The sequence below is a fragment of the Lichenostomus cassidix genome, chromosome 4, assembly GCF_008360975.1.
Source record: "Lichenostomus cassidix isolate B80296 chromosome 4, HeHo_3.0, whole genome shotgun sequence".
NCBI lineage: Eukaryota > Metazoa > Chordata > Aves > Passeriformes > Meliphagidae > Lichenostomus > Lichenostomus cassidix.
The window spans coordinates 17,154,411-17,172,949 of record NC_139484.1 but is presented as its reverse complement, the minus strand read 5'-3'; the positions used below and the strand labels follow the sequence as shown (position 1 = coordinate 17,172,949).

Below are 18,539 nucleotides of genomic sequence, written 5' to 3'. Positions count from 1 at the left end.
TGAAAGAGGTTCCCTGAAGTATTAAAGAGGGGAGCTGTTAATTCTGAGGATTGTGGAGAGGACTATGAATGCTATGAGAAATGGCCTTTCATGGAATTAACTATCAAATCTAGGCTGCTGGCTTGCTTGTAGAGGGATTTAAGGGCAGAGGTTTTTAGCACAGCAATTTGTCCAGTGATCCAGCCATGTAAAATCTGAGTAACCAGATTTCAAAAGGGACTTTTGTTATCCTGTTATTCTGAGAAATCAGGAGAAAATACAATTCTATCTCAAGTTAAAGGAGAATGATTGCATTGGAAGAGCCCTGGGAGTTGAGCCTGGGAGGCTTTTCACAGGGTCTGAGGGATGGATGGGGAGCCACCTGTATGATGAGAAGGCAGAGGCTGTCTGGTGGGAAGATACATAGAGCTGAGCACACAATACCTTCTCCCTAGCTGATGTGGTCACTTACTGTCTGCCAGCTTAGCAAGCTGAAATGGCTCAGTGCAGGGTAGGAGGAAGGCCAGTGCTGGTATAGCAAGGATGCAGGGCTACAGTTTGTGATGGACAAAAAAAATCAGGAATGTGGCAGCAAGCAATTAGATCAGCCCAGGCTAATTTGAAAGCAGAGGTTTAATTTTCTTAATTTTTTCCAATGCTTTGACTGATTTCACACCTTGTACCTTTCCCAAAGGTTTTTCTCCTCATCCATGTGTCCCACTGAGCCCACTGTCCTCTATGCATTGCCACATGGCTCTGGCTGTGCTGCATTACTGGTGCTTTCCACTTCCTCAAAGTATGTATGCCTAGCAAAACTGAGCTGAAGTTGCAAGCTGGTTGGCTAAACCTGCTTCTAAACTCTAAAACAAAGCACCCTTGAAGCATATTTTTTTTCCTAGGTAGTTTTGGACCTCAGAGGTTGGAGAGCAGGAACATACAGAACAGAGAAGTAGTATGGGAATTAACAGAAATCTGTTTCTGGGTCTTCAGGCAGGTGCACAGGAGGGGCCTTGAAGTGGTGCAGCACCAACACAGATTTTCCTGCATATGGCTCTGGGAGAGAGTTGAAATTCCCAACCTTGTTACTTCTTCATGTTCTCTGCCAAGCTTCAGTAATCCAAATCCCTGTTCAGCTGGGGGTCTTGAGGGCTTATACTGTCCTTACTTACATGAACAAGAATCACATCTGTGGTGGTTTATAGCTCCAGGCAATTCAGATAGCAGTCCAAGGTAGATGTGGAATAAATAAATCACAGGCTTGGGGAAAAGATAGGTACAAGGCTGCATTTCAGATTTTACTCATGTTCCAGTTAGGGAACCAGTTGTTCACTTCAAATAGAATGGTGGAATTGTAGAATCATAGAAGCATGGAATCATAGCATCATAGAATCCCAGAATGGTTTGGGTTGGAAGGGACCTTAGAGATCATCTTGTTTCAACCTCCTGCCATGGGCTGGGACACCTTCCGTCAGTCCAGGTTGGAGATGGTGAGCCCTTTAAACTCTCTTTGTCCAGAGGTGGCATTTGTGCTGGATGGTCATTCCCAACTACCTGCTCTGGTTGGTGAGGTTACCCCAGGGTTAGAGTTAGTGTGGCTACCTGTGCAGGGTGCCCCACTGCCCTGATAGTGCAAAGAGAAATGTGTGAGTCAATGACTGTCACCAAAATGGAGCAGATTCTTTCAAGATTTTGCAAGATTTGGCTTAGTTGGTGAATTTGACAGCAGTTCTGCCCAGGTCCTCACATGCAGCATGTGGTAATGGCTTGTGCCAATGAACATGTCAGTCTGTGGTTTTGTTCTGCAGCCTTTTCCAATGCACATTTGACTGGTAATTTTGAATTTACATGTTTTAAATGTGATTTATACACAATTGCTTTGCCCTGTGCTGTTTCCTAACGGATTAAGAATATGGGCTGTAAGAATTCTTGACTGTAAAACATACGTGAAATATGTACATATGGGTGCAAAATTAAAAGACAGACCTTCTCCTCTTGGCAAAAAAAAAAAAAATACATGTACCTAACAAGTACTTCATTAAATGCTGAAAAATCCATATTACTGTCATGCAAACTCCATAATAAAGTTCTTGGTCTTCAGCTTCACTGAAGAAACATATACAGAAAATTAACTCTACCTTTTATTTTATGACAGTATTTCTTTGTTAAATTCCATTGTTACAAGGCTTATTTTTCTACCAGTAAAGTAATAAAGCCATAAATGTTCTCGTGAAACCACTGTCTCAGGTAAACATCATTTATTCCCTCAAAAGAGATGTTGTGGTTTACTTTAATGGAGCAACATCTGTTCATTCAGAATTAAGCGAGTTCCCTGAACAATAATTAATAAAAATATTGCCACTAAATATGCCTGGCATATTTTTTATAATAATAACATAAACCCATACAATTGGTGGAAACAAGAACACAATAAGTGCTTTTGTCTGCTTTCCTCCTTCCCCCACCCCGAGGGTCTCTTAAGAAAGAACTTCACCAGATAGTTGATTTGTTGGTCTGAATGCCTAAACACTGATAATTCATTTTGCTGGGAAGGCTCGATATGTTCTCAATAACAATAACTGTAGGAAGAGATCTCATTATTCTGATTGTGTGATGATATGGAGTCAATAATCTGAAAGCATTGTACTAAGATGCTGCAGAGCCTGAATATACAAAAGACAGTCCTAATGCATGCTATTTTATGTTGTTTCTCCCCAGCAGAATTCACTAGTCAAAAGAGTGGGTCACTGACCTTCCATCAATCAGCGTGCAGCAGTTTCTCATTCTTTAGAGTCGATTTGGAGACTGGCAAATAAAAACAAAATCCCTCAAAATATCACAGGAAGAGAATGGTGAGTGTACACACTTGATTTTTTAATTTTTTTTTAACATTATGAAAATATTAAGTTGTACTGCACTCATCTTGGACCTCAGATGGTAAGGTGTTGCACTCATCTTGGACATCAGATGGTAAGGTTTTCTTAGGTTTGGTAACCATTTCTCCTGTAAATTTCCTCCTGGTCGTTCACTGCAAAGAGGTTTATTATCTCACACAACAGCTAAACAGGACATGATACCAAGATGATGATAGAAATTACAATGTTGTAGGAAAGATTTTTTTCTTTGTAAAAAATTGAGTAGTATAATGTACGATACAATGATGTTGGAACATATTTTCCTCTGTTGACAATTAAGGAGAATTACAAATTGGACTTCTCTTTTTTTTTTTTTTTTTCCCCGCATTTCTCTGTGGGCTTATGTTCCTAAAGAGAAAGGGAATACTGTGTGGCTGACTTCATATCTCTTTATTTTTCATTTCTCTGGCTGTGATTATTACTTTCCATGACACCTTTGCCCAATACATTTACATGTCACTTCATCTAGGACTGACAGCATCTCTATAAAGGTCAATCTCTAAAAGAGCAAGCTGGGATTTAGCTTCCCCAGAAGCATGCATCTTCACTGAAAGGGAGAGAAGTGGTTAAATTTGGGGTTGTTGGAGGGTGGGAAGCTTTTTTGTTCCATTATGAAGGAAAAAGGCTTTCAAATGGTTCAAGCTGCACAACTGTTAAAAATGCAGACTATTAAAGGGATAGCAATCAGCCTACATGCCAGACACACAGATTGAATTCTTGCTGCTTGTCATGTAAGCAGAGATAAGAGTATTTTCCAGAGACTCTGATAAAATAAATGCTGTCATAATGATTCTGAGCGAGACTCATCCAGATGTTGTAGACTTCTTGCTGTGGTATTTATTCATAAATCTTGTTAAAATATAATCAGAGAAAGCATGTCTCAATTAAAACCATCAAAACTCTGTGACAATGTTCGTGCAAATGCAGTAATAATCCTAATGTGTTGACACAAAATTTCTGCAGTAGGGTACTGGTATATGAGAGCCTGCTGATTAGGGCTCCATAATTAATACAAAACTAGCTTCTTACAAGTGAAAGAGGACTTGTAAGTTCCTCTGTACTTGAAGGATTATGGATTATGCCCTTTTTGCCTGTATGCATATGACTGCTGGGACTTCCATAATGCTTAAAATTGATAAAGATTTTCATATGTATTAACTTGTACATGTGCTCATAACTTGCTTCTCCCACTCAGTCTGTACAATGTTGTTACCTGGTCCTGGTGCACAATACCATCTCATTCAAGAGTCTGGTGGTGTAACATAAGTAGAGAAGAACATGAAGATGAAATGGAGCTTTTATGAACAATTTAGAGGACAAAAAAAACTTGTATAAACTAGGGTATCACAACTCTTCTTTCAAACACTTGGCTGTGCAGCCACAGCAATCTGCTCTTCATTTCCCTCTGGTGAGCTGTACTTAAAGAAGCAAAAAATACTTTAATACTGTGTTTCCCTATAAATAATCTGCTGCTCTGCTATAGGAATAGTCCTCAGTTACCACTGGGAGAGGATGGTTCTGAGCTGATGATTCTGTTAGGATGTGATCACGCCATGACAGATTTAACTGTGAAGCTTTAAGACTACTTGTGAATGCCAAAAGGAAACAACTTAGCTTGAAAATTGTAACATCATGTGTCAAATATAATTTGGGAGCAGAAAGAGCGCAGGGATAATTCTTGACATTCAGGCTCAACACTAAAGCTGGATGAGGTTTGTGGTGACTGAAGTGCTGCAACAAACTCTTGAGGATACTTACAAGTTAAGGCATGACTAGCCAAATGTATCTCAGCAAGTTCAGGAGCACTGAAAGTAGCTAGATGGAAGAATACTAAGCACTGTTATTTGACATGCAGTATCTTGCTGCTCCCCAGTAACTTGTTTGTGACTCTGACGCGGTGGGGAGGCAAGTTAGGACTCCCGCTAAAAAATTGTAGCAAACTTGATAGAAACAAATTCTCACACTGCAGGACAGAAACCACAATGCCGAGGCTTGCAAGCTGCAAATTGATTCTATAAGGCACAACTGTGCCAGACCAGTGGCTTTATCTTTCAATAACATCATGCACTGTTGCAAATGATTCCCTGGCATTCAGATATGCTCTGATTGCCTTGCCCCATAGCAGAGGGCTTTCCCATCAATCTCTGACCACTGACAGGCAGTTCCTCCTCTTCTGTCACCATTCAGGTACTGTTTTCACACTATGGAGAAATATGCAGGAGAGGTGTGCAGCTGTTGCTCCAAACCTGGGTTTAAGCATTTTTACATCCTTTCTTGATGCTAGCCAGGCATCAGAAAATTCTCCTCAACCCAGATCAGGGAAAATGAAACTGGAAATAAAAGAACATAAAACACGCCAAAAAAGCCCCAGATCGCAAACTAGATCCAAGTGGCAAATTATAGGAGAAGGAATGAAAGAAAACCACACTTAATATAAATTCAGTGATCTACAAAGTATCTCTCTGCGTACTCAGGGGAGTTCCTTTAGAGTTTCTCATAGAGATTGTGTCCTCCCACATGCCCTACATCTCAGACTCTCTTTATGCAGAGAGGTCCTAGAAGAGAATCCCAGCTTTTACACCTGCTGACTTGCAGCCCCCAGGGGTTCCCTTCAGTCACCCCATTTCCCCCTCCAAATTGCATTTACTTTTGAGTTATTCAGGGAACACAATTTTAGCTTCTGCTGGTAAAAGGATTCTTTTACTTTTTGAAGATGCAGGTGCCCCTTTTGCAGACTGGATGACGTTTCCTGTGCTGCACTGGCCTGAGGTCATTCCTTAACTCTGAGAGTTATTTTCATCTCCCTCACTCCCACGGTGAGCCAATTTGTATGCTTCAGTGTGAAGTGTCTCCATCCACTAACCCTGTCTTTTTTCGTGCACAAGCTGATGTAAAATGTATGTAGCTCATTTTTTTTCTTTTGAGAGTGGATGCTTTGGGTGAAAAATAGGTTTGGAGTGATTGACTCTTCAAATCAATCTTTGGTAGTGTAACACACAGAATTGAGCTGCATAGGTTTCTTTGTCCTTGCAAACCACACTGCGAGGCAGGAAAGTGCTATTCTCTGTATTATTCCTGAAAACCAGAGCACAAAGAGGCTGAGAGGAGATTCCCCCAAGTATTTCAACAATCAGTATTGTTTAAGTTCCCCTCTATGTCTAAATCAGTGTGCAGGCCACACTGAATATTCTTCTGCTGAATATCCCAAGTGCCCAAACAGTCTTTGCATCTTAATTCCTGTGTGTTCCCAGAACAGCCCTTGTCCTACATGGGCACAGACAAAGAGCAGCTGTCTGTGCCTTCTAGACATTTCTCTGCCTGTGTTTTAAAAGTCCAAGAAGAGATCGAAGAGGGTGGAGAAGTTTATGTTCAATAGTTATTGATTAACAGCTGCCTGGGATGTGGGGAGAGGAAGGTTTGATGCCCAGCTCTGCTTAAAACATTCACTATTTCAAGCAGAATAAGCAAGAACCTGGCAAGTAAGGTATTTTATGGCGGGAATAACTCTCACAACTTTAAGCTCTCTCAAAACTTTTGAGCTCACGTTGGAGCGTGGATGGGTGCTTTGGGAGGAGGTGGAAGATGCCCCATATGAACTGCTATGTCTGCCCTCTTATGCTTCCAAGACTTTGATAGTCTGGATAACAGTAGTGTGGCATTTGCTAATGTCTAAGAGTCACCTAATGCATTTGGTTGATTTATACATCTATCTCACTCTTAAAATCTTGTGGAGTGGTACTGTTTCCTGTTTGCATGCTGAAAAGGAGAGTTGCTATTTCCAAGCCTATCAAGAATCTGCTGGTTAAAAACTATCAACTGTAATTTCATAACCCTTCATTATCTCAAAGTGTGTATCCAAGGAAGCATTTCAGTGGACTGAAGTAGTATTGACTCATTGTCTAATAGATCTAGAGCAAACCCTACTCCTCTATGGAGGGCAATCTAAGGACTGTGGCCTGAAAAAGAACAAGTAATAGCTGAAAGGTAATCATCATCAGCAAGAGAATGAGTCTATGACAGGAATTACTACAGGGAATAAAAGTGTTTTGGACAGAACAAATACTTCCTGAAGGGTGGATGCATGGCTTTGTGCTTATGATTGAAAAAGTTCAGGTTAAGTTTGCTGAGGGGGATATTTCTGCAAAATCTCTCTTGATGAAAAGTCAGGTCCTTAATTTTAAAAGGCTGTCATACTGTCTGCAATCTATTTATCAAAGTAGGATGGAAGACAGTTCTCTTCAAATTTATAGCCTCGTCAGCTTGTAAATGTAGAAGTAAACTGAAGTAGAAAGTGTAGTGTTGTTTTAAAAACTGATTACTTTCTGGAAAAGACCTCTGTCTCTGTTTGCTTGTCTCATTATTGTGACAGCATTTCTCTGATAGCTTGCTGCTGCCAGTCGTTGTTAGACAGGCAAACACATAGGTGCTTGGTGAGAGCTGCTCTGTTGTCCTCTGGATGGACTTTGTCCTCTGTCTTCCCAATGTCCCTGTGGTGGCCTACTGCAGACTGAGCACTGGGAAACTCTGAATTTCAAAGGTGAGAGTCCTGTCATTATGGCTTCAATTTTCATCTGTCAGAGAAGCCCCACAGTCTTCATCTACCTCAAAGGTGTGAGATGGAGTCCATGTGCACTAATATTTTGACATTTAAATAATCCAAACTACTGACTGAAATCCTCTTTATAATTACTGAGCTGCCTTTAGAGACTGATCTGTCTGATTCTATCACAGAGGTTGTAAAGTGACAGGCTCAGGTGTTTAAACTTAATTGAAAGCAATGTCACCTATTTTACTCAGATCTTACTAGAAAAGGGTCTGGGCAGGCATAGAGAACCAGATGTTCAGAGGAGCTCAGCTCTCAGGTTAGGCCCTTAAATGAGGTCAGTTTCTCCCTTTTGTTTCTCTCAATGTAAACTAGAATGAGATCAGCAGAGCTGCAAAATGCATTTTTGTAATTTCAGCTCAATGTCAAAAATAAAGCAATGTCAAAAATACAGCAATGACAAAAGGATCTGCATGTCTCAGGAAATTGCAGCATTTTAGCACCATTGATCTCAAGTCAGGGAAAGAGTTGAAATGCATCAACAGAAAGTTCACAGAGTGCTGAGGTCTTTTACTTCATTATTTTGTAGTGAGAACAGAGTGTTTCAGCATTTATAAATTGTACCTTTGGTTGTGTTAATCTCTTGAGGGCTGCAGGGCTCATACAAGGAGGCAGTTCTAGAATATTTATCTTTGTTAAAGATAAGTAATATCTGCCCCTTTATCCTCCATTTCTCACAGCCAAGATGAGTGTCTTGTCTTTGGTCCTTCTCTCTCTTCTGTTCAAAATGCAAAACTGGACCTACAGAGTATGAGAACAGCCACTGTGACAAAAACAATAAGAATACGAAGTGCTTGATATAATGCCTATGCTAGGTTGTTTTCCAGCAAGTAGTTCACCTGTTGGTCTAAGTGGGATTAACTGTAGTTACAAATAAATTGTTGCTGGTGTTTTTGTGGCAAGTTTGGAAGCTTCTCATAGCACTTGCTTTTTATTATGCTGCTCTTTGAATGTTTCACACATGCCCTGACTTACACAAGCGCATTTTGTATTCCTTTTCTTCAAGCAAACAAGCAAGCCTGTTTTGTTCTATAAAGGAAACAAAATCTGCAACAATAGCGTAAAAAAAAGCAAGGAATACAAAGTACATCCAGACTTTACTGTCTGGCAGCCACCTTTCAAAAGGGGTTGTGTTCTTACACAGGAATTTGGAGGATGTCTTCAACTCTAAGTTGGTTTGTCAGGCCTGTAGACCCCACCACATCTCACTAGAGACAGACCGTGTTTATAGCAGCCCCTTCCTTCAGACAAACAGATGTCCTCAGCAAAAAGCTGCTGAATGAAAAAGACAGGGCACAGGATTTGTGGCACCTGGGAGAGGGGTGTCCTCCTGTCCTGCTGCTGAGGGGAAGCAGCCACTGAGAAGGGAGTGGACTTGGAATTTGGAGTGAACATCTTCTCTAGTTAGCATGGGAAGGGCTGGCAAAACTTGTCGCTCAGAACCATTTCTTCCACAAGCTCTGTGGCTCCTCAGGAGCACTGCATTTAGGAGAAGCTGAAGCAAAAAAGAGCTTTGGTCAGAAGAGAGAGATGCTGTTTCTTTTTCCCCCACACACCATCAGCAGCTCGATACGCTGAATTTGCTGTATGCACCAACAATTGTTTTCCTACTTGCATAACAAGTTGGAACATTTAAAAAGGGGCAGATGTTGTTGGGAATAGCATAAGGTCTTGGTTCTAGCTTTTTCAGTTAGAAGAAAGTAAACATTTGCTTCTGTAAAAATCAAGGTTTTAAATCCATGGACACTACATATAACTTCTTTGCTTAGGTGGGTAGATAAATTGTATCGATGTATGAATATCCAGTTTGGGGGGCTTGTCTATTAAGGTGATTTAGCTAAATAATTTTAAATTATTTTTCACATAAATAGTTGGGGTTTTCCACAAGGTATTTCTATTTGATCTTGTGTTGTTTCCTTGAGCATTAATAAAAATTGATTTAGGCAATAAACTTTGTGGTGGCAACCCAATAAATAAGAGAGACCTTGTGAAGTGGAATTAAAATAGGAGACTTATTGTGAATTGCTTGAGCAACAACTTTCCCCTTCAGATGCCAAACCATCAACAATAGCCATACTGCTGTAAGGTAAAGACAGGCTGGTTTTTCCTTCCAACAAATCCAATAAGGTCTTATTACTTCTAAAAAAAGTGCTTTGGCTCAAGTCTGTCATTCATCAGCTTGTCAGCTGTTTCTGAATTTATATTAGAGGAGTGAGGTCTGGGAAACTGAAGTACTACACTTTTCCTCTCCTTTTCTCTTCTGGAGAAAGGGATGATGAGAGGGGGAAAGTGCACCCTGACACAGGGTATGGACAAAGGAGCTGCAGTACAAAAAAAATTTGTGTTGAAATGATAAAGTATTGTGCACTTCCTTTGATCTAGAGTTCCTGAATTCCTCCAAAACACACCTAAAAGAACTAAAAATTGAAATACAAGTCAACAATTAGGCAGTGATATTTTCACATGAAATGCTGACTCTAACCAGAAAGTAAGTCTGTTTCATGAAATGCTGAATTAAAGTGTTGGCTTAGTCCAAATGAGAGGTCTTTGCTATGAAGGTCAAAGCAAAAGGATTGGCCATGTTGCAGAGGGTCTGGACTGAGTGCAAGACTGGGTTACAGAAGGGTGGATGGGTCCGAGAAAGAGATAAATTTGGATGGTATGGTAGCCAGTGGCCCATTCTGACTTCTCATTCTCAGATGGTGTGTTATTATCCAGTCAAGGAGAATTCTGGTGAGGATTTCTAGTGAGATTATCAGTGATGTTTAGCAAATATTTATAGTTGCTTTCAAAGACAAGAAAGGACGAAGAGGCAATTTTTTTATAAAGTGAGAGATTGAAGCTATTGTTTTTATTCCAAATGGCAAATCTTGGCAAATTGCTCATGCCAAATGTGTAGAGTTTTCTTTTCTTCAGTCTTTTATTTTTGCTTCATAATTATTTTGTCCCATCTAAAGTGATTGATTGTTTATAAGAGTAAGTCAAAAGTGTGTTTGTCTTGGATTCTGCCAGGATAGAGTTCAGTTTCTCCCTGGTAGCTGGTACAGTGCTGTGGTTTGGATTTAGTATGAGAATAATGTTGATGACACACTGATGTTTTGATTGTTGCTCAGTAGTGCTTACACAAAGTCAAGGGATTTTCAGTTTCCCGTGCTCTGCCAGAGAGCAGATGCACAAGAAGTTGGGAAGGAGCATGACCAAGACAGCTGACCTGAACTGACCATAGGGATATTCCACACGATAGTACACCATGCTCAGTGCATAAACTAGGGGCAGTTGGCCAGGAGTTGGTGCCTCACTGTTTGGGGTCAAGCTGGTCACTGGTCAGCAGGTGCTGAGCATCCATACTGTGTATCACTTGTGCTTCTTGAGCTTTATTTTTCTCTCTCTTTTAGTTTTCTCACCTTTCATTATTGTTAGTGTATCTTCATTTCAATTGCTAAACTATTCTTCTCTCAACCCATTAGTTTTACCTTTTTTTTTTTTATTCTCCTCCCCATCCCACCAGAGCAGGGGAGGATAAGCAAGTGGATGTGTGGTATTTAGTTGTTGGCTGTGATCAAACCATGACACTGCTGAAACACTGTTAGTAGGAATAATTCCTAGTTTTCTATTGATCCTAGACGTGACAAAGTTGAAAGTTAGTGCTGCTCTTTGAGGAAGCTGGTCTATTGCATCAAAAGTCCTGCAGGGTTCTTTGAAAATCCCTGCCAAAATTCCTTCAAAAAGTGTTTATATAGTGTGTACATCAGTGATTTGCACCCATGGATGAGATCACTGGTTCTGACACTTGTTAAAACATTATAAGCTTATAAAGTTTAAAACATTATATAGCTCTGTGTTATCAGGAAATATGTTTTTATGTTCAAGAGCTGTTTAAAATTTCTAACATTTGCTTTCAAAGTCTTAAGACCACTCTTCTAATGCTCTGTGACATATCCATGAAGTACTGCCCACCCTTTTGTGAGCCTAGTGTGACTTCCCATGTTTCACTTCAGAGTGACTTCCCATGTTTCAGTTTTCTATGACACATAGTAGAAAATATTAATTCCAAGGTAGGGCTGTAGGTCTGGCAGAAAGTTTGCTGGCAAATGCTGTTTGCATTATGACTGTGTGAAAACATGCTGACCAGTGGGTTCTAAGAGGAAGCCATCCCTTTGGATGAAGGAGTGCAGAGCAGAACCTGTGCCTAGCTCTGGGCATCAGCTGCATGTTTTAGAGCAGATTCAGTGCTGGAAAGAGCAAGAGAGGAGAAGCTTATGGGAGTGGGAGGTTAGGAGCTGTGTGCAGCCCTATACTATTTGAACAGACAAGGAAGAGCTTACTCCAGTGGGGGGGGGACATAATTTCCAGTCATCTCAACCAAGCTTTGACTACAAAGAGACTGGGAATCTGTGATCTGAGTCTTACACTGCCTTAATGTAACAAGCCTAGTGAAAAGTCCACAGCCATGGATATGGCCTGTGGTGCTGGATGTTAGAGAATATTTAGAGCCATAAATACTTCATTTAAGTCAGAATCCACAAGGGAGTAGCCTGGACAAGGGAGCATTTCCAAAATGAAAAGATAGGAGATAAGGTAAAGATGAAAAGGAAAAAAATATGTATTTTTAAAAATGAGGTAAAGGGAATGAGTTGATCTGTGTAATGATGAAAGCACAAAGGACTTCAGAGCTCTGTGGGCTTGGCTTGAGAGGCAGAGGAACAGCAGGATTTCAGGATGTCATAGCCTAGCAAAGGCTTTACATTCATTTTCACTTGGGAGACACTTTTCTGTTTCCTGGCAAAGAAAACAGGTGGTGGTGAGTTATTACACAAGTTTAGCAACACTGACTTGGTGGGACTCATAATGGCTTGTGGGGACAGGCAGCAGGGAAAGAGCTGGAAAGCTGTGCAATTAGGAGCATCCTGTATGTGAAGATCCTTGTCTAGTGGTGACCCTGCCCCTTTTTCAGCTGCACCTCTTATGTCAAATAAAACAGAGTTAAAACATGGTAAAACAGGGTTACAGGCACTGATTTCATTGGGTAAAGTAAATGCTTGCTGTTAAGTAATTAAAGGCTATTTTTTTTCTTAAACCAGTAGAGAGCACTAAGACTTAGGCTCCTTTCTGGCAAGCTTTTTCCTCTATATCTTGGCCTTTCCACAGGCACTTTAACAGTTCTGAATATTTTCAGTCTTTGGGATTTTATTGCTTTCATATTAATACATCTCTTTGCTAATTATGTAACTGCAAATATTCTCAGCACCAAGGAATGCTGCAAATAGCACACCCTGAGCTCTGCAGTCACACTGTCTTCTGACTCCAGGAGTTGGCCTGTATGACTGTAAATACATCCTTTTCATTACTGTCAAGTCTCATAATAAGCACCTTGCTTGTCCATGTTCAGGAGAGATGGGCAAATATTTGGGCTGCTTAGCAGCAGGAATCTTATCTTTCCTGTGAAGCTGAGTGATTTAGGAGATCTGAATGCTATGTTTAGGTAGATAAATGGAAGCTTAGCAGTTTTTCTCTCCTCCCTCCCCACCAATATTTGTCTCCACTTAAATGTGTGAGCCAAACTGAATGTGTGAGAGGGCGCAGAAGTATTTCTTTGGCTGTGTTTGGATCAAAACTACGTGGGAGACTTTGACAGAACAGCAGATGTATAAAATTATTCCTCTGCTAGAGTGTTTTCATGATTAGGATTTCTATCATATTACAAGAACAAAAACCAAAAAAAAACCCAAAAAAACCCCATACACTTTAAAATGCCAAGAGCTCTAAAAGACACCCAAATGTATTTTTTAAAGGATGCAGTTAAAAGGCACAAAATTCCTCTCCGAAAGTGGAAAATCTGTGTTAAACTTGGTTGAAGTTTGGCAGTCTTCAAGCAATTGAGGTGCACAAATATCAAAATATTTTCTGTCATTCCACTTCTGGGTTATCATGCACTGGTTAATCATGAATGGCATGTAGTTTCACTGAGGATGGTATTTTTTCTTTATTTGCACTCCTTAATCTCAAAGTAGATGCTTACATGACAAGTTCACACTAGAAAAACATATGCTTTTTAGCAGCAAAGGGCAGCAATATCTTGTTTCAAGTAGTCCTAGTTCCTGGACACTTTGATTTCAGTTTGACTCTTGGGCATTTGGGATGCTGAACAATGGGGCTTCAGGTCACTTCTGCAAACATAGCCTGTGTTCTTGGTTCTTGTTGGTTAGATTGTAAAAGCAGTCTGAAGGCTTCTGTAGTTGACATTAATAAAATCTTAAATTGGGAGTTTGGAGCTTTGCTCCTGACTTTGCCACTGACTGGCTTTAACAGCCAGGCATTACCTACCCCTTTTTGGTCTTCTTTCATTTTCCAGGCTCTAGCTAATGGCACTACAGGGACTTCTGAGCTCCCTGTACTTAGGCAGAGTGCTTGGTGCTTAGAACAGTGTGGTCTATTTCCAGCAGCTGCTCTGGATTATACAGTAATATAATGGTCCTGATGAAAGCAGTGGGGTGGAACAGTACCATTGTTGGCTGTGGAGTTCATGGACATGCCTCCTTTTTGCAAGATAACTCCTCCAACATGCATGTTTCAGGGTTTATTTCAATCACCTCTTTCAGTACAATTTTAGAAGTGCTTGTATGCCCAGCAGTCGTGTTCCTCTGAGCATGTGCAGGTAGTGAAGGCATGCTGCTGGAAGATATTACTATCTCAAAAGTAATATTGGAGCTCATCAACAAGGCTATTATAGCTTTGGAATAAGTTGGTGCACTCATTCTGACTTCTGGGTGAACAGTCCCTTTGTCAAAGATACATTTTAGATTGACTGCCTGTTGCAGGAAGTAAAGAAGCAAAACTGAAAAGAATACATTGCAATTACTTGTTTTTAAATATTTCATTTTTAATACTGAAACATATTGTGTTTTCCTTGCATTTAACACTAAAAAAATATTTTAAGTGACATGTAACAACAACCAGAGGTTAATTTCATTTTTTCCAATTGATTGTAAAAACAAAATATGACTGGTAGTTTACTTGAAGTATGCATGAGGTGTGTTCAGAGTTATTTAGCTGTGTTTTCCAAGAAAATCAAAATCAATTGTTGGCTCATCTTTTATTATGTGTTTTATCATATCTGATTAGGCAGATGACCTTGCTGTCTGAGCTTAAAAGACTACCACTGAAAATAGAAGAAGGAAGGATAGGACAGGACAGGATAGGATAGATAGGATAGGGAGTGGTGTTTGCTGCTGGTTGCATTTTGCACATATGTGTATATAAGGGCCCTTTTAGCATAGTTATCTAATGATCAAGATCTTCGGGGAGTTTTTCCCCTGTATGTTACGAAATATGTCTGGAAATCATACTGGCTGTTCTTGTCATACAGCTGAGCAGCCATGTTGTGACATGTATTTAAAACATGTTCAAATATACAAAGCATACAAAACTTTGATCTTAATACACTCTTGTTTCTTTAAGAAAGTTACCAAGTTCGTCTACCATTTCAAACCAGAGTATTGTCCAAAGATTTGATTAGGGGGAGGGAAGGAGAAGAGATGTTGAAGAGGAAAGTTATATCAATACCATAAATGAGAAACGTGGGCAATACAAAGAGAACCTGTAACAGTGTTGACATTGAGTAAACACTGAAAAAATGTTTCCCCCAAGTTAAAATAAGTTGAAAGTTCCAGAACTGTTTGTTGGAACTTCCACTGAGAATTCATGATAACACATGGATGTATTAATTGTTTTGCTATGAAATCTTGGAAAACTGAAGATATCGCATAAGTGCCTCAAAAAGATGCTTCTGTGCTCATCTAAAGTGTTTGCATAGCTTCTGCCTTTAAAATACAAAGTAGGAAAGAGACAGCCCTTCTTGGTCTCACAGGTGTAATGAAGCAAGGCTGTTCTGTGTTGTAAATCAGCACTTCCCCATTTGCAAGTGTATAAATATTCCTTATGTTATAGCTAACTGATGTTTTCCTCCCCTTCATGTTTAAATAATGTGTATCATGGGTTCTGCCTTTGGGAAGCTTCTTAATAATTTCTTTGCTCTGAAACAGAGTCCACACTTTAGTTCCCTTGCTTCCATCCCAGCTTGACTCCCATGGTATGCCCTTGCCTATATTTTTCCATCATACTAGTCCAGGTTATGCTGCCCAAACTTAAAAATATTTTATCAAACACACTGTCCTGCTGACTCGAAAAGATTTGATTTGCTGTGGTGGCCCTTGGGCTTTGAAGAACAATATTGTATTTCTTTTCCATACCTACCTTGCTTGTTTTTAAAAAGGAGGCAAAGAAAACTGATCTAGTAGCACTGCAGGTTCTCCACATATCTGGGGAGTAAAACACAGGCACCACTTCCTCAGGAGCTTTTTTTTTTTCTCTCAAATTTTTCTTTCTTCGCTCTTTTCCCAGTAGCCTGCTCTGTTTTCTCAATAGGTCTTTAGTGTTCAGCTTCCCCCTCTCTCCCATGAGTTTTATGCATGTTATTTAAGGACTGACTTCCAAGTTCCAGAAAATTCATAAAAGCTTTGTTGTCAGTAATACCAATTATATGCTTTTTAAAAAATTATGGATGGCAACTAGAAACAGAAGTTTCATTTCATCGGTGTTTTCAAGCAAATTCCTTAATAACTTCTTTCTTTTTGAGATTGACTTAGCAACTTTTGAACTGGCAGAATGTGGTGATGTTTTTAAAAATACATAAAGCATGTAGGCAAGGTAGTAATGTGGGCCAGTCCATACTGGGCTAAGAGGTGTGGAGACTGAGTGCAGTGCAGAGTATAAATGAAAAGAGAAGCTGGATTTAAGGGAAACTTGGTGTGGGGATACACACCACTCTAAAGCCAGAAACTTTGTGCTTTATTTCTGTTAGTTCACCGTGTTATAAATGCTTCAGGAGGAGGAAATGGCTGGAAAGATTCCTGCCCCCATAAGCAGCAATGCCATAGACCCAGAGAGGTCCTCAGGGTGTGAACTCTGCTTTTCTACAGGCACAGAGCACTTTACAGATGCTGTTTCAGCAGCACTCGTGAGGCAGCTAATGCTGGTTTGCCTTAGGTGAAGTGGGAGTCTGTATCTAGATAATTCATGTGGTGTAGAGGCAGCAGCACAGATGGAATTGGGCTTGCTTATGTTTCTCAACAGCAACAACCTACTCCCATTTCCCCACCAAATGACTCTTGGTCTGTGGTCTCCAGGCCCAGAATCAGGAAGGTGTGATCCCTGGCATGTGTGGGGCTCTGGTACAGGGTGGACAATTATTCTGTTGTGTATCCATACATGGAATATCTGCCAAGTTCTCTGTGTTCACTGACTTTCTGACCGAGCTGGCCACATTTCAAGTGCCAGTGTTTCCTCCAGACAGAGCAGGTAGGAAATGAAGTTATGTTCCTTGATCAGTTATAAGAGCTCAAGGACCAGGTTTCAGTCTCTTTTTATAGAAAGCAGCTGAATTGCTCAAAGCAGTCATCCTGAATGAGAAAGGAGGCAAAATGGGGATAAAAATGGAAGAAAGCTTCAAGTAAGAAGGAAAATCTTGATGGTACATATTTGATACATGTCTTTTCCTCCCTCCCTGCCCTTATACTCAATGACATAAGGAGCTGCTTACAGCCAAAACACCCCATAATCCCTAATTCACTTTATAAATCTGGTCCTTTAATAACACCCAAGCAAGGCTTTATAGGGAATGTTTTCTACCACTTTTTAATAAAATCTGAGACCATAAATGTGCAACTCATAGCAAAATTTTATGCCTGCTGTCACTGCTATAGACAACTCATCAGGTAAAAATGTAGCTCAACGGTTCCATCCCTGATCCTCTCTCTAGCTGGAAGAATTTTTCTCATTTATAAATAGGTGGACAAATTCCAAATTCCCTTAGTAACAACAAAATTTAATGGTGGGAGAGCTTCCTTGCTCACAGCCTAAGGCACCTCAGACAGTGGCTTTTCCTATGTATTTGGGCTATGTAAACTCCTCCAGGTTGTCTGCAAGTCCTTTCTTTCACCTGTGCTCTAACAATGTTCAGCAAAACCTTTCATCCCTCTTTCTGAAATTTCTCACTTGACTCGTTTTCGCCTTTGCTGTCCTTCCTCTTGGCTGTCCCAAAGCTGAACTGTGGCTATTACCCTTGCCAACTGCAGTGAGGCTTGCTGGAAGCTGAGCAATATTTATATGGTTCCTACTTAACTGTGTACATTTTAGATATGCTCAACTGAATTAGAAGCCAGTCATATTAAAAAATAAAAGTCACTTATGAAACTGGGAATTAGAGCCTTTTAAAATGTTAAACCAAATCCCCGTTCAGAAAGGGATGAAGTAAATATAACTTCATAACCAAATCCCAAAGGTTGAATTTCCCCCACTTTTTATTTTAAAGGCTTTTCTCCTGTTTCCTTACAAGAGAGATGATATTTCTTTTCCACAAGAGAGAGTGTTTGTCTATGGCAGCATTCAAGGATTTTAATGATCCTAACATTAGACAACATGATATGTTATTTCTCTTGGGTCGTCTTATAGAATTTTTGCTTCATTCTTTGCACGTTTAATCTCCTGTTCATTTTGGCTGAGAATATCACATGCAGCTGTGTTTAAGTCAATACTTGAGACTGCTCTAGAAAGCACAGGAAAATGCCAGAATTTACTTTATGAACTTGAATCGTCATTGCTAGGGGAGGTTTTGACATCTCCTTTTGGTCCCTGATACAGATGGAACTTTTGGATGCTAGTGGATGCTTCAGAGATGTCAGTGCAGTGTCTCAGGTGGGACAGAGTGGAGGGTCATCTGAAGGATGGTGTCTCCCTTTGAGAAGCTCAGAGACAGTACCGTACTGAGTGGTGCCACAGAAAAGTTGTATCTGGAGGGCAGAGGAATTTTCTTCTGTGTTACCCACAGGGGAATTGACTGAAGTTTGCAGCACTTTGTTTTATTCAAAGACTTCAGAAAGTGGAATTTGAAGTAACACTGGCAGCTTTTATTCAAAAATATGCCATGGCATGTTTTTAACTGTTGCCCTCTTCCTGTCTACTGAGGGAAGTAACACGTGAAGGGTGAA

General features: G+C 40.2%; 1 long non-coding RNA gene across 1 annotated transcript in view; it reads left to right on the top strand.

The window, feature by feature from the left end:
* Positions 1 to 2,699: 2,699 nt before the first annotated feature.
* LOC146437952 (uncharacterized) overlaps positions 2,700 to 18,539 on the top strand; it is a 129,142-nt gene continuing 113,302 nt past the window's right edge. The window contains exon 1 of the long non-coding RNA XR_014851603.1: positions 2,700 to 2,828. This is a non-coding gene — a long non-coding RNA (uncharacterized LOC146437952). The remainder of the gene's footprint in view (positions 2,829 to 18,539) is intronic.